This window comes from Sylvia atricapilla, unplaced genomic scaffold (assembly GCF_009819655.1).
Source record: "Sylvia atricapilla isolate bSylAtr1 unplaced genomic scaffold, bSylAtr1.pri scaffold_84_arrow_ctg1, whole genome shotgun sequence".
NCBI classification, from domain to species: Eukaryota; Metazoa; Chordata; class Aves; order Passeriformes; family Sylviidae; genus Sylvia; species Sylvia atricapilla.
This window is the reverse complement of record NW_027077165.1, coordinates 54,243-65,283: the sequence shown is the minus strand read 5'-3', so window position 1 is coordinate 65,283 and position 11,041 is coordinate 54,243. Positions and strand designations below refer to the sequence as shown.

Sequence of the window (11,041 nt, the reverse complement as noted above, 5' to 3'; positions counted from 1 at the left end):
GTGCTGTGTTGTCTAGCCTGTCGTTGAGATCCTCGGATTGGGTATCTCTGCATTTTCCCTTCGATAGCCTTATTGCAGGTGTTAGTTATAAAGGTAAAGTCTCAGGCTTGCTCCCGATGCTGGGATGTGCAGGGCAGAGCAGTCCCGGTGCATGTCCTGTCACTTGTCAATTGTGCACGTTGTGTCTATCAAGCATCCTGCGTCCAATTTCATTTTCTGTAGCCCTTCAAGTGGGATATCAAAAACCCTGGCATCATTCTTAGCATCTCCGGTCTCTCGGTTCCTCGGCCGGGTGCCGACAGCATCGACCATCGCCACTGGAGCTCAGGCAGGCACGGAAATTGTATCTCTATTCAGAAGCATCCAGTCCGACGTCTTTCCAGGGCTCTTATTCTGAGCTGTATCGACAGCTCCGCACCGCCCTCATCCATTCTGGCGGTTTAGGCCTTGTAACAATGCAAAGCAAGGTAGAGCATTCTGACCGGAGCATTCTTGGTCATCCATTTTTGCAGTTCCTGGAATCGATCTTCCTCTATCTTCTTCCCACAGGGTTCTTTGAGTCCGGACGGCTCTCCATCAGTCTTACCTCGGTCATCTCATTCCCGAGTTCTCTCGGTCCTTGCGGTCATTCCTCTCGCCGAGAGTTTTCTGTCCACGTTGCGTCCCCTCGTTCTTTGTGTCCCGTGTCACGGGTGTCGGTGTGCGTTTGGCCCGGAACTGCTCTGCCCTGCTGCTTAGCTGGGTGTGGGGGTAACAGGACAAGGCCTGGGGACTTGAAATTTGTCTTGTAGGCCTGTGGAGGGTATGCCTAGGTTGCCACAGGATGTCTGGAGGTGTCAAGTTATCCTGCAGCACTCTGACTTTTGTCCTACCTTTCTTTCAGATGGAGAGAGAAGAAACCTGAGGCAGAGCACCCCTGTAGCAGCGGAGCTAGTTTCCCCGAGAAGGTCGGTCCCAGTTGTTCTTTGCGGGTGCAGTGTAAATGGTGGCCATGTTACAGCACTGACCTTTGTCTTTATTTTTAGGAGGTAAAGCTGGCTATCGGCAGTCCAGGTGAAGCGAGCGAGGTGAGCAGTGACTCGTGGACCGAAGCAGTTGTTATTGCTCAGGTCTCCATTTCTGGTTCAACTCTAAGTGTCCAGTGTTGACTTTTTTTGTATTTTAGGTGGTCTGCTCGTGAGATGTCATGGCTGAGGCTGCCAGTGTCTGGGTAGGTGAAAGTTTAAGTCGCTCTGTGCTTGTTTGTGCAGGGGCAGTGTAAACGGTGACGGTGTTACAGCCTTCTTCTTTGTCTTTATTTTTAGGAGGTGAAGCGGGATGTTGGCAGTGAAGGTGAACTGTGCAAGGTGAGCCTTGGCCGGTGGACGGAAGCAGCTGATGTTTATCAGGTCTCAATTTCTGGTCCAACTCTAACATGCCCCTGTTGGTGGTTTTATTTTATTTTTAGGTGGTCCACTTGTGAGATGTCCCGGTCCTGGATTCCAGTGGCCAGGTGGGTGTGAACTTAAGTCCGTCCCAATTTGCCTCTGCTGGGGCAGTGTAAATGGTGACCGTGTTACAGCATTGTTCTTTGTCTTTCTTTTTAGGAGGTAAAGGGGATCTCAGCAGTGAAGATGAAGCGTGCCAGGTGAGGATTGAGCGGTGGTCAGAAGCAGTTGTTACTGCCTCGGTCTCAATTTCTGGTGCGACTCTAAGTCTCTATTTTTGTGTGTTTCAGGTGGGCCGCTCTCATTATGCTGAATTCCCCTCACAAACCAGATGACGGACCTAGGCCTCCGCTCCTGTGAGCCCTCTGGAGAAATTCCGGGACTCTGTGATCAAGACGTGATTTCTCCATTTGAAGGTGCTTTCCAGGTAGGCTTTGGTAACGGCCTAGGAGTCGGGGAGGTAGGGAGGAAAAGCGAGGATCCTCTCAAGTATCAGCAATGCCACATAACCTTATCTGCTCTTATCCCAGGCATATCCTGTGATGATGGCCTCTGAGCACGGCCGAGGCAGCAGGCTCGGGTATTCTCAGGAGACGGTTAGTAGTAGACTTGTTGGGTTCTGGGCAATGGGATACTGAGGTCTTGCAGTGATGTTTCGTTCTCTCTATTGCAGCTCACTATGAGAGAGGAGCCCGGTGTTATCAGGAATTTCCCAGAGGGAGAGGCGGCCTCCTTTTGCACCCGACGGGACCTTGCATCTCCAGCCATCCGAGAGATAAGTGGAGGGCAGCGAGCCACGGGGGGGACGAAAGAGCGGGGTGCCGGGTTGGCTTTTGGCCGAGGGGGCTTTTTGGTTAGGTTTGGAGATGGGGCCGTCCAAGGAGCAGCCTGTTAGGCTGTCTAAAGGGAAAGTCTCGCTTTTGATCTCAATGCTGAGGTGTGCCGGGCAGAGCAGTCCCCGTGAGTGTCATGTCACATGTCTGTCGTGCACTCAGTGTTTCGTATCTTTTGTTGTAGCCCTTCAAGGGCCCCTATAAAAACCCTGGCCTCCTGAGCATCTCGGTTCCCTCCATTCCTCGGCCTGGTGCCGACAGCATCGAACCATCGACTCGGGAGCTCAGGCAGGCATGTGAATTGTATCTCTATTCAGAAGCATCCGGTCCGATGTCTTTCCAGGTCTTGTTCTGAGCTGTAGCGACAGCTGTGCACCGCCCTCATCCATTCTGGCAGTTTAGGCCTTGTAACAATGCAAAGCTATGTAGAAGGTTCTGACCAGAGTATTCTCGAGCATCCGTCTTTGCAGTTCTTGGAATCGATCTTCCCTTTAGCATCCTCTTCCCGCAAGGTTCTTTGAGTCCGGACGGCTCTCCATCAGTCTTACCTCGGTCATCTCATTCCCGAGTTCTCTCGGTCCTTGCGGTCATTCCTCTCGCCGAGAGTTTTCTGTCCACGTTGCGTCCCCTCGTTCTTTGTGTCCCGTGTCACGGGTGTCGGTGTGCGTTTGGCCCGGAACTGCTCTGCCCTGCTGCTTAGCTGGGTGTGGGGGTAACAGGACAAGGCCTGGGGACTTGAAATTTGTCTTGTAGGCCTGTGGAGGGTATGCCTAGGTTGCCACAGGATGTCTGGAGGTGTCAAGTTATCCTGCAGCACTCTGACTTTTGTCCTACCTTTCTTTCAGATGGAGAGAGAAGAAACCTGAGGCAGAGCACCCCTGTAGCAGCGGAGCTAGTTTCCCCGAGAAGGTCGGTCCCAGTTGTTCTTTGCGGGTGCAGTGTAAATGGTGGCCATGTTACAGCACTGACCTTTGTCTTTATTTTTAGGAGGTAAAGCTGGCTATCGGCAGTCCAGGTGAAGCGAGCGAGGTGAGCAGTGACTTGTGGACCGAAGCAGTTGTTATTGCTCAGGTCTCCATTTCTGGTTCAACTCTAAGTGTCCAGTGTTGACTTTTTTGTATTTTAGGTGGTCTGCTCGTGAGATGTCGCGGCTGAGGCTGCCAGTGTCTGGGTAGGTGAAAGTTTAAGTCGCTCTGTGCTTGTTTGTGCAGGGGCAGTGTAAACGGTGACGGTGTTACAGCCTTCTTCTTTGTCTTTATTTTTAGGAGGTGAAGCGGGATGTTGGCAGTGAAGGTGAACTGTGCAAGGTGAGCCTTGGCCGGTGGACGGAAGCAGCTGATGTTTATCAGGTCTCAATTTCTGGTCGGACTCTAATATCAATATTTTTTTTTTTTCTCTTTATTTTTAGGTGGTCCACTTGTGAGATGTCCCGGTCCTGGATTCCAGTGGCCAGGTGGGTGTGAACTTAAGTCCGTCCCAGTTTGCCTCTGCTGGGGCAGTGTAAACGATGACTATGTTACAGCATTGTTCTTTGTCTTTCTTTTTAGGAGGTAAAGGGGGATCTCAGCAGTGAAGATGAAGCGGGCCAGGTGAGGATTGAGCGGTGGTCAGAAGCAGTTGTTACTGCCTCGGTCTCAATTTCTGGTGCGACTCTAAGTCTCTATTTTTGTGTGTTTCAGGTGGGCCGCTCTCATTATGATGAATTCTCCTCACAAACCATACCTCTGCTCCTGCGAGCCCTCTGGAGGCATTCCAGGACTCTGTGGTCAAGCATTGATTTCTCCATTTGAAGGTGCTTTCCAGGTAGGCTTTGGTAACGGCCTAGGAGTCGGGGAGGTAGGGAGGAAAAGCGAGGATCCTCTCAAGTATCAGCAATGCCACATCACTTTATTTGCTTTTATCCCAAACATACCCTGTGATGATGGTGTCGGCCTCTGAGCACGGCCGAGGCAGCACGCCCGGGTATTCTCAGGAGACGGTTATTAGCAGAATTGTTGGGTTTTGGGCAATGGGATACTGAGGTCTTGCAGTGATGTTTCGTTCTCTCTATTGCAGCTGACTAGAAGAGAGGAGCCCGGTGTTATCAGGAATTTCCCAGAGGGAGAGGCGGCCTTCTTTTGCACCCGACCGGACTTTGCATCTCCAGCCGTCCGAGAGATAAGTGGAGGGCAGCGAGCCACAGAGGGGACGAAAGAGCAGGGCGCTGGGTTGGCTTTTGGCCGAGGGGGCTTTTTGGTTAGGTTTGGAGATGGGGCCGTCCAAGAAGCAGCCCCTTTGGCTGTCTAAAGGGAAAGTCTCGCTTTTGATCTCAATGCTGAGGCTTGCAGGGCAGAGCAGTCCCGGTGAGCGTCATGTCACTTGTCTGTCGTGCACACCTTGTTTCGTGTCTTTTGCCGTGCCCCTTCAAGGGCCCATATCAAAAACCCTCGCTTCCTTCTGAGCATCTCACGTCCCTCCATTCCTCGGCCCGGTGCCGACAGCAGCGAACCATCGACTCGGGAGCTCAGGCAGGCATGTGAATTGTATCACTCTTCAGAAGCATCCAGACCAATGTCTTTCCAGATCTTGTTCTGAGCTGTATCGACAGCTGTGCACCGCCCTCATCCATTCTGGCGGTTTAGGCCTTCTAAAAATGCAAAGCTATGTAGGAGGTCCTGACCAGAGTATTCTTGAGCATCCATCTTTGCAGTTCTTGGAATCGGTCTTGCTGTTAGCATCTTCTTCCCTCAGGGTTCTTTGAGTCCGGTCGGCTCTCCATCGGTCTTACCTCGGTCATCTCATCCCGAGTTCTCTCGGTCCTCAGGATCTTTCTTCTCGCCAGGTGTTTTCTGTCCCTGTTGCATGTCCTCATCTGTTGTGTCTTGTGTCACGGGTGCAGGTGTGTGTTTGGCCCAGAGCTGCTCTGCCCTGCTGCTTAGCCGGGTGTAAGGGTAGGAGAACAAGTCTCGGAGACTGGAAATGCAGGGTCCTTGGGATTCTAGGTGGTGTCTGGGAACTGACACAAGGTGCCTGGATATGTCAAGTTATCCAGCAGCACTCTGACTTTTGTCCTACCTTTCTTTCAGATGGAGACAGATGAAACCTGAGACCGAGCACCCCTGCAGCAGTGGAGCTGGTTTCCCCGAGAAGGTGTGTCCCAGTTGTTCTTTGCGGGTGCGGTGTAAATTGTGGGTATGTTACCGCACTGACCTTTGCCTTTATTTTTAGGAGGTAAAGCTGGCTATCGGCAGAGCAGGTGAAGTGAGCGAGGTGAGCAGTGACTTGTGGACCGAAGCAGTTGTTATTGCTCAGGTCTCCATTTCTGGTTCAACTCTAAGTGTCCAGTGTTGACTTTTTTGTATTTTAGGTGGTCTGCTCGTGAGATGTCGTGGCTGAGGCTGCCAGTGTCTGGGTAGGTGAAAGTTTAAGTCGCTCTGTGCTTGTTTGTGCAGGGGCAGTGTAAACGGTGACGGTGTTACAGCCTTCTTCTTTGTCTTTATTTTTAGGAGGTGAAGCGGGATGTTGGCAGTGAAGGTGAACTGTGCAAGGTGAGCCTTGGCCGGTGGACGGAAGCAGCTGATGTTTATCAGGTCTCAATTTCTGGTCGGACTCTAATATCAATATTTTTTTTTTTTTCTCTTTATTTTTAGGTGGTCCACTTGTGAGATGTCCCGGTCCTGGATTCCAGTGGCCAGGTGGGTGTGAACTTAAGTCCGTCCCAGTTTGCCTCTGCTGGGGCAGTGTAAACGATGACTATGTTACAGCATTGTTCTTTGTCTTTCTTTTTAGGAGGTAAAGGGGGATCTCAGCAGTGAAGATGAAGCGGGCCAGGTGAGGATTGAGCGGTGGTCAGAAGCAGTTGTTACTGCCTCGGTCTCAATTTCTGGTGCGCCTCTTATAATCTTCTGAATTTTTTTTTTTTTTTTTTTTTTTAGGTGATCCACTTGCAAGATGTTCTGGTCCTGGATCCTAGTGGCTTGGTGGGTATAAGTTTAAAATGTACCTGTGACAGTGTTCCGTCTGACTGGGCAGATTGTGTTTTTACAGTAACTCAGCCTGCTTTTTTTCTTTGTTTCTTTGCAGATGCTGCTGCTGCCCTACGCTTGCCAAGGAACGGAGGCGATGGGGTGAGTTGGCATTTAGACGGGGTGACTCATAAGTGAGCGGTGTGTAACAACAGGCTAAATCTGTACCTTTTCCTTTTGCAGGTATCCTCCAGGCTCTCTTTGGAGTGAAATGAAGGTCCGAGGTGAGCTGGGGACACGATGCAGAGGAGGCCCGGGGTTTACTTTTCTGTTCGGCAATTGTCACATTTTCTGTTTTGTTGTCTTAGGTGCTGTGAGGTGATGCGGAGCCCAAGTTTGGATACCGCAGCAATGAAGCCGATGTGTTCTTTTCCGTCGAGGATGGATTTTGTCTGCTCGTCTTCTGAAAGATAAGTGTCGGGGCTGATGTTTGGGTGAAGGGGGAAAAGCTTTGCAATCACAGGAGGCAATTTACAGTTAGTTGAAAGGAGAGGGCCCTAGCGGGATGGACCCCTCAGTAGTAACGGGAGTGGGTTTTGCCTCGGCCTCACCAGAGCCTTTGCGGGGCAGGGCAGTTCCGTTTTCTTGTGTGTTTTGCGTCGTCAGCCATCTTTTAGTCTCCACGTCCCGGAGGATATTTTCACCCGAGGACGTCGCCTTCGCGTCCAGAGATATCGCCACGGTCACCCGGCAGTGATCGCTTCCTTCTCTCGGCCTACTCGGTTTCTCAAGTGTCCTCTTAACGGCTTAGGCACTAATTCTTGTAAGGGGTTGTGTTTCATCATCATGTGCTATTGCCTTCAAGCTTTCTTTCCTTTGATATCATCGGCCTCTGGCTCATCTTGCGCTAGGCATCTCGGGTCCCCGAGGTGCGACTGCCAGGCAGTTTCAGGTCGTCTCTGTTACGTTGTCCACGTCTACATTATTTCATTCGTGTCCCTCATCTTCCGCATCTTAGGCCTTCGTAACATCTCGACGCTTTATCGGCATCATTCTGGCCCGCGTCGGCCGTACCGTCCTCGCGTACCTTCCCGGATCATCCTTATTCCGGTATCTTTACATTTTGACTTGTCGAGGCTGACAGAGGGACACTCGGTGTTCTCATCCATTTTCCTTCTCAGCTTTGGTAGTGCCTTCTTTTCACATGCTGTTCTCTTGGACTTCTCTAGGGAGGGTATTATATTCTCCTCATGTAACTGCAGCGTCTTCCAGAGAGTTATCCGAAGTCCTCGCTTATATTCCGCCTAACGTGGCTTATCCCGTACGTGCCGATCTCGTACGTGCCGATACCGTGCGCGTCTATGTCGGCTTATATCGTGTGCGCTTACCTTCTACCTTACTCTGTTGTATCCTATTGCAATTATCTTGTATCACGTTGTATCCGACTGTATTGTGTCCTATTGTGACTATGTTGTATCATATTGTATCATGTTGTATCTGACTGTTGCATCCTATTGTGGCTATGTTGTATCACGTTGTATCACATTGTATCTGACCATGTTGCAGCCTATTGTGATCAAGTTGTATCACATTGTATCTGACTATGTTGTAGCCTATTGTGGCTATGTTGTATCACGTTGTATCACATTGTATCTGACCATGTTGCAGCCTATTGTGATCAAGTTGTATCACGTTATATCTGACCATGTTGCATCCTATTGTGGCTATGTTGTATCACGTTGTATCACATTGTATCTGACCATGTTGCAGCCTATTGTGATCAAGTTGTATCACGTTATATCTGACCATGTTGCAGCCTATTGTGATCAAGTTGTATCACGTTATATCTGACCATGTTGCATCCTATTGTGGCTATGTTGTATCACGTTGTATCACATTGTATCTGACCATGTTGCAGCCTATTGTGATCAAGTTGTATCACGTTATATCTGACCATGTTGCAGCCTATTGTGATCAAGTTGTATCACATTGTATCTGACCATGTTGCAGCCTATTGTGATCAAGTTGTATCACGTTATATCTGACCATGTTGCAGCCTATTGTGGCTATGTTGTATCACGTTGTATCACATTGTATCTGACCATGTTGCAGCCTATTGCGACTATGTTGTATCACATTGTATCTGACCATGTTGCAGCCTATTGTGGCTATGTTGTATCACATTGTATCTGACCATGTTGCAGCCTATTGTGATCAAGTTGTATCACGTTATATCTGACCATGTTGCAGCCTATTGTGGCTATGTTGTATCACGTTGTATCACATTGTATCAAGGTGTATCTGACCATGTTGCAGCCTATTGTGATCAAGTTGTATCACGTTATATCTGACCATGTTGCAGCCTATTGCGACTATGTTGTATCACATTGTATCAAGGTGTATCTGACCATGTTGCAGCCTATTGCGACTATGTTGTATGATATTTTGTTGCATTGTATGTGATGATGTTGTATGAGTTATGTTTGAGCTGCCCTGCCCTGGCACATATTCACAGTTAGGTAGAACTGTTGTAAAATTTCCCCATTCATCTCTTTTCTGTGGGGTTTTGGGGAGAAAAGTTATAGGCCCAGAGTGGGGATGATGCCTTGTTGTCAGATAACCCCTTGCTGACCGCCTCTTCTTGTCTTGCAGGTGCCTGAGGAGGATTGGTATCTCTGGGTTGCTGTTGCTACCAAGTTTCCTGGACTCTACCATGTAAGCTAAAGAGCGACCGTGTCTGAGAGTTGCCTGTGCGTCTGCTTGCATTTGCCTGCGTGAGTGTGCATGTCGCCCGGTTCTAACCTTGCGTGCGTGCCTTTTGCCTTTCAGGTTTTTCAATACATTTTTACACTTAGAATAAAAAATCCCCAGCCGGGGGTTTTTTTTTTTTCCCCCCCAGGCTGGGTTTTTTTTTCCTCGGTCCCGGCCGGTCTGCGAGGCGACGTTCATCGCCAAAGTTTGGGCGCAGCCGGCCTAGGGATCGGGGTTTTCGTCAGGCAGGCCAATTTTTTTCGAGGCTCCCGGGAACCACGTTCCCGGGAGCGAGGGGGGATTTGCGTGTATGCCGGAGGAGGTGTGCGTGTCGCCCGGTTCTAACCTTGCGTGCGTGCCTTTTGCCTTTCAGGTTTTTCAATACATTTTTACACTTAGAATAAAAAATCCCCAGCCGGGGGTTTTTTTTTTTTTCCCCCCGGCTGGGTTTTTTTTTCCTCGGTCCCGGCCGGTCTGCGAGGCGACGTTCATCGCCAAAGTTTGGGCGCAGCCGGCCTAGGGATCGGGGTTTTCGTCAGGCAGGCCAATTTTTTTCGAGGCTCCCGGGAACCACGTTCCCGGGAGCGAGGGGGGATTTGCGTGTATGCCGGAGGAGGTGTGCGTGTCGCCCGGTTCTAACCTTGCGTGCGTGCCTTTTGCCTTTCAGGTTTTTCAATACATTTTTACACTTAGAATAAAAAATCCCCAGCCGGGGGTTTTTTTTTTTTTTTTCCCCCCGGCTGGGTTTTTTTTTCCTCGGTCCCGGCCGGTCTGCGAGGCGACGTTCATCGCCAAAGTTTGGGCGCAGCCGGCCTAGGGATCGGGGTTTTCGTCAGGCAGGCCAATTTTTTTCGAGGCTCCCGGGAACCACGTTCCCGAGGACCACTGGCATCTGGGGTGTAACCGAGCAATTGCGAGCCAAGGTGAGTTCATGTGCAAGCTGAAGGAGGTATGTGTGGTTGATGACTGTTACATTTTCCATGTGCTGCTTTTGTTTTGGGTTATAAAACAAGATCTAATTAGTGTTTCAGGTGTAGAAAAGCAGTTCTAGTGTGTCTATATGTATTAGCCTCGTATTGCCCTGTATTTTTTTGTATTTGCATTTGCTGCTGTCTTTCAATGAATTGCTCTGTATGTAAATTGTATTTTTATTGGTGTGCCTATGGGCTGTGTCTGTATTTGCATTTGTATAGGTTGTTGCCATGTGTTTTGCTGAAGTGTAAATAGAAACATTCCTTTAATACAAGTTGAAGTTGCCTTAATAAAGATACACCCCCCACCCACTGCCCCCTTTCCCCCCTTTTGGCTTGTGTCTTTATTTGGTGTCATTGAGTCATTTTTTCCTCACTCTATTTCCCTACTTAAAGGTAAGTCTCTTTTCCTCTCTACCTTAATGCTATTTCCTTTTCTCTCTCAGTCTGATTCTTTATCTCTGATGTCTTTATTTTTCTCTCGTTCTATTTCTAGCTCTTTCTCTGTTTCCTGCTAACTCTGTTTCTCTTTCTCTCTAACTCTGTGAGTCTTTTTCTATCTCTCTGTCTTTCTCTCTAAGTCTCAGTCCAGCTATGTCAATTTCTATTTAGCTCTCTCAGTTTCTCTCTAGCTCTGTCAATTTCTCTCTAGGACTCTCAGTTTCTATCTAGCTCTGTCAGTTTCTGTCTAGGCATGTCAATTTCTCCCTAGCTCTGTCAGTTTCTCCCTAGCTCTGTCAGTTTCTCCCTAGCTATCTCTCTCAGTCTGAGTCTTGCTGTGTCAGTTTCTCTCTAGCTCTGTCAGTTTCTCTCTAGCTCTGTCAGTTTCTCTCTAGCTCTGTCAGTTTCTCTCTAGCTCTGTCAGTTTCTCTCTAGCTCTGTCAGTTTCTCTCTAGCTCTGTCAGTTTCTCTCTAGCTCTGTCAGTTTCTCTCTAGCTCTACCTCTGTGTCTCTGTGTTTCTCTAACTGTACCTCTCTGCCTCTGTTTCTCTCCATCTCTGCCTCTGTGCCTGTTTCTCTCCATCTCTGCCTCTGTGCCTGTTTCTCTCTATCTCTGCCTCTGTGCCTGTTTCTCTCTTTCTAACTCTGCCTCTCTTTCTCTGTTTCTCTCTAAC

At 49.2% G+C, this 11,041-nt stretch overlaps 1 long non-coding RNA gene across 1 annotated transcript; it reads left to right on the top strand.

Moving 5' to 3' along the window:
* The first annotated feature begins 1,825 nt into the window (after positions 1–1,825).
* Positions 1,826–2,257, top strand: LOC136375074 (uncharacterized). The gene is made up of 3 exons (XR_010746032.1): positions 1,826–1,854; positions 1,958–2,023; positions 2,101–2,257. It is a non-coding gene; the product is annotated as an uncharacterized lncRNA (long non-coding RNA).
* Positions 2,258–11,041: the final 8,784 nt, after the last annotated feature.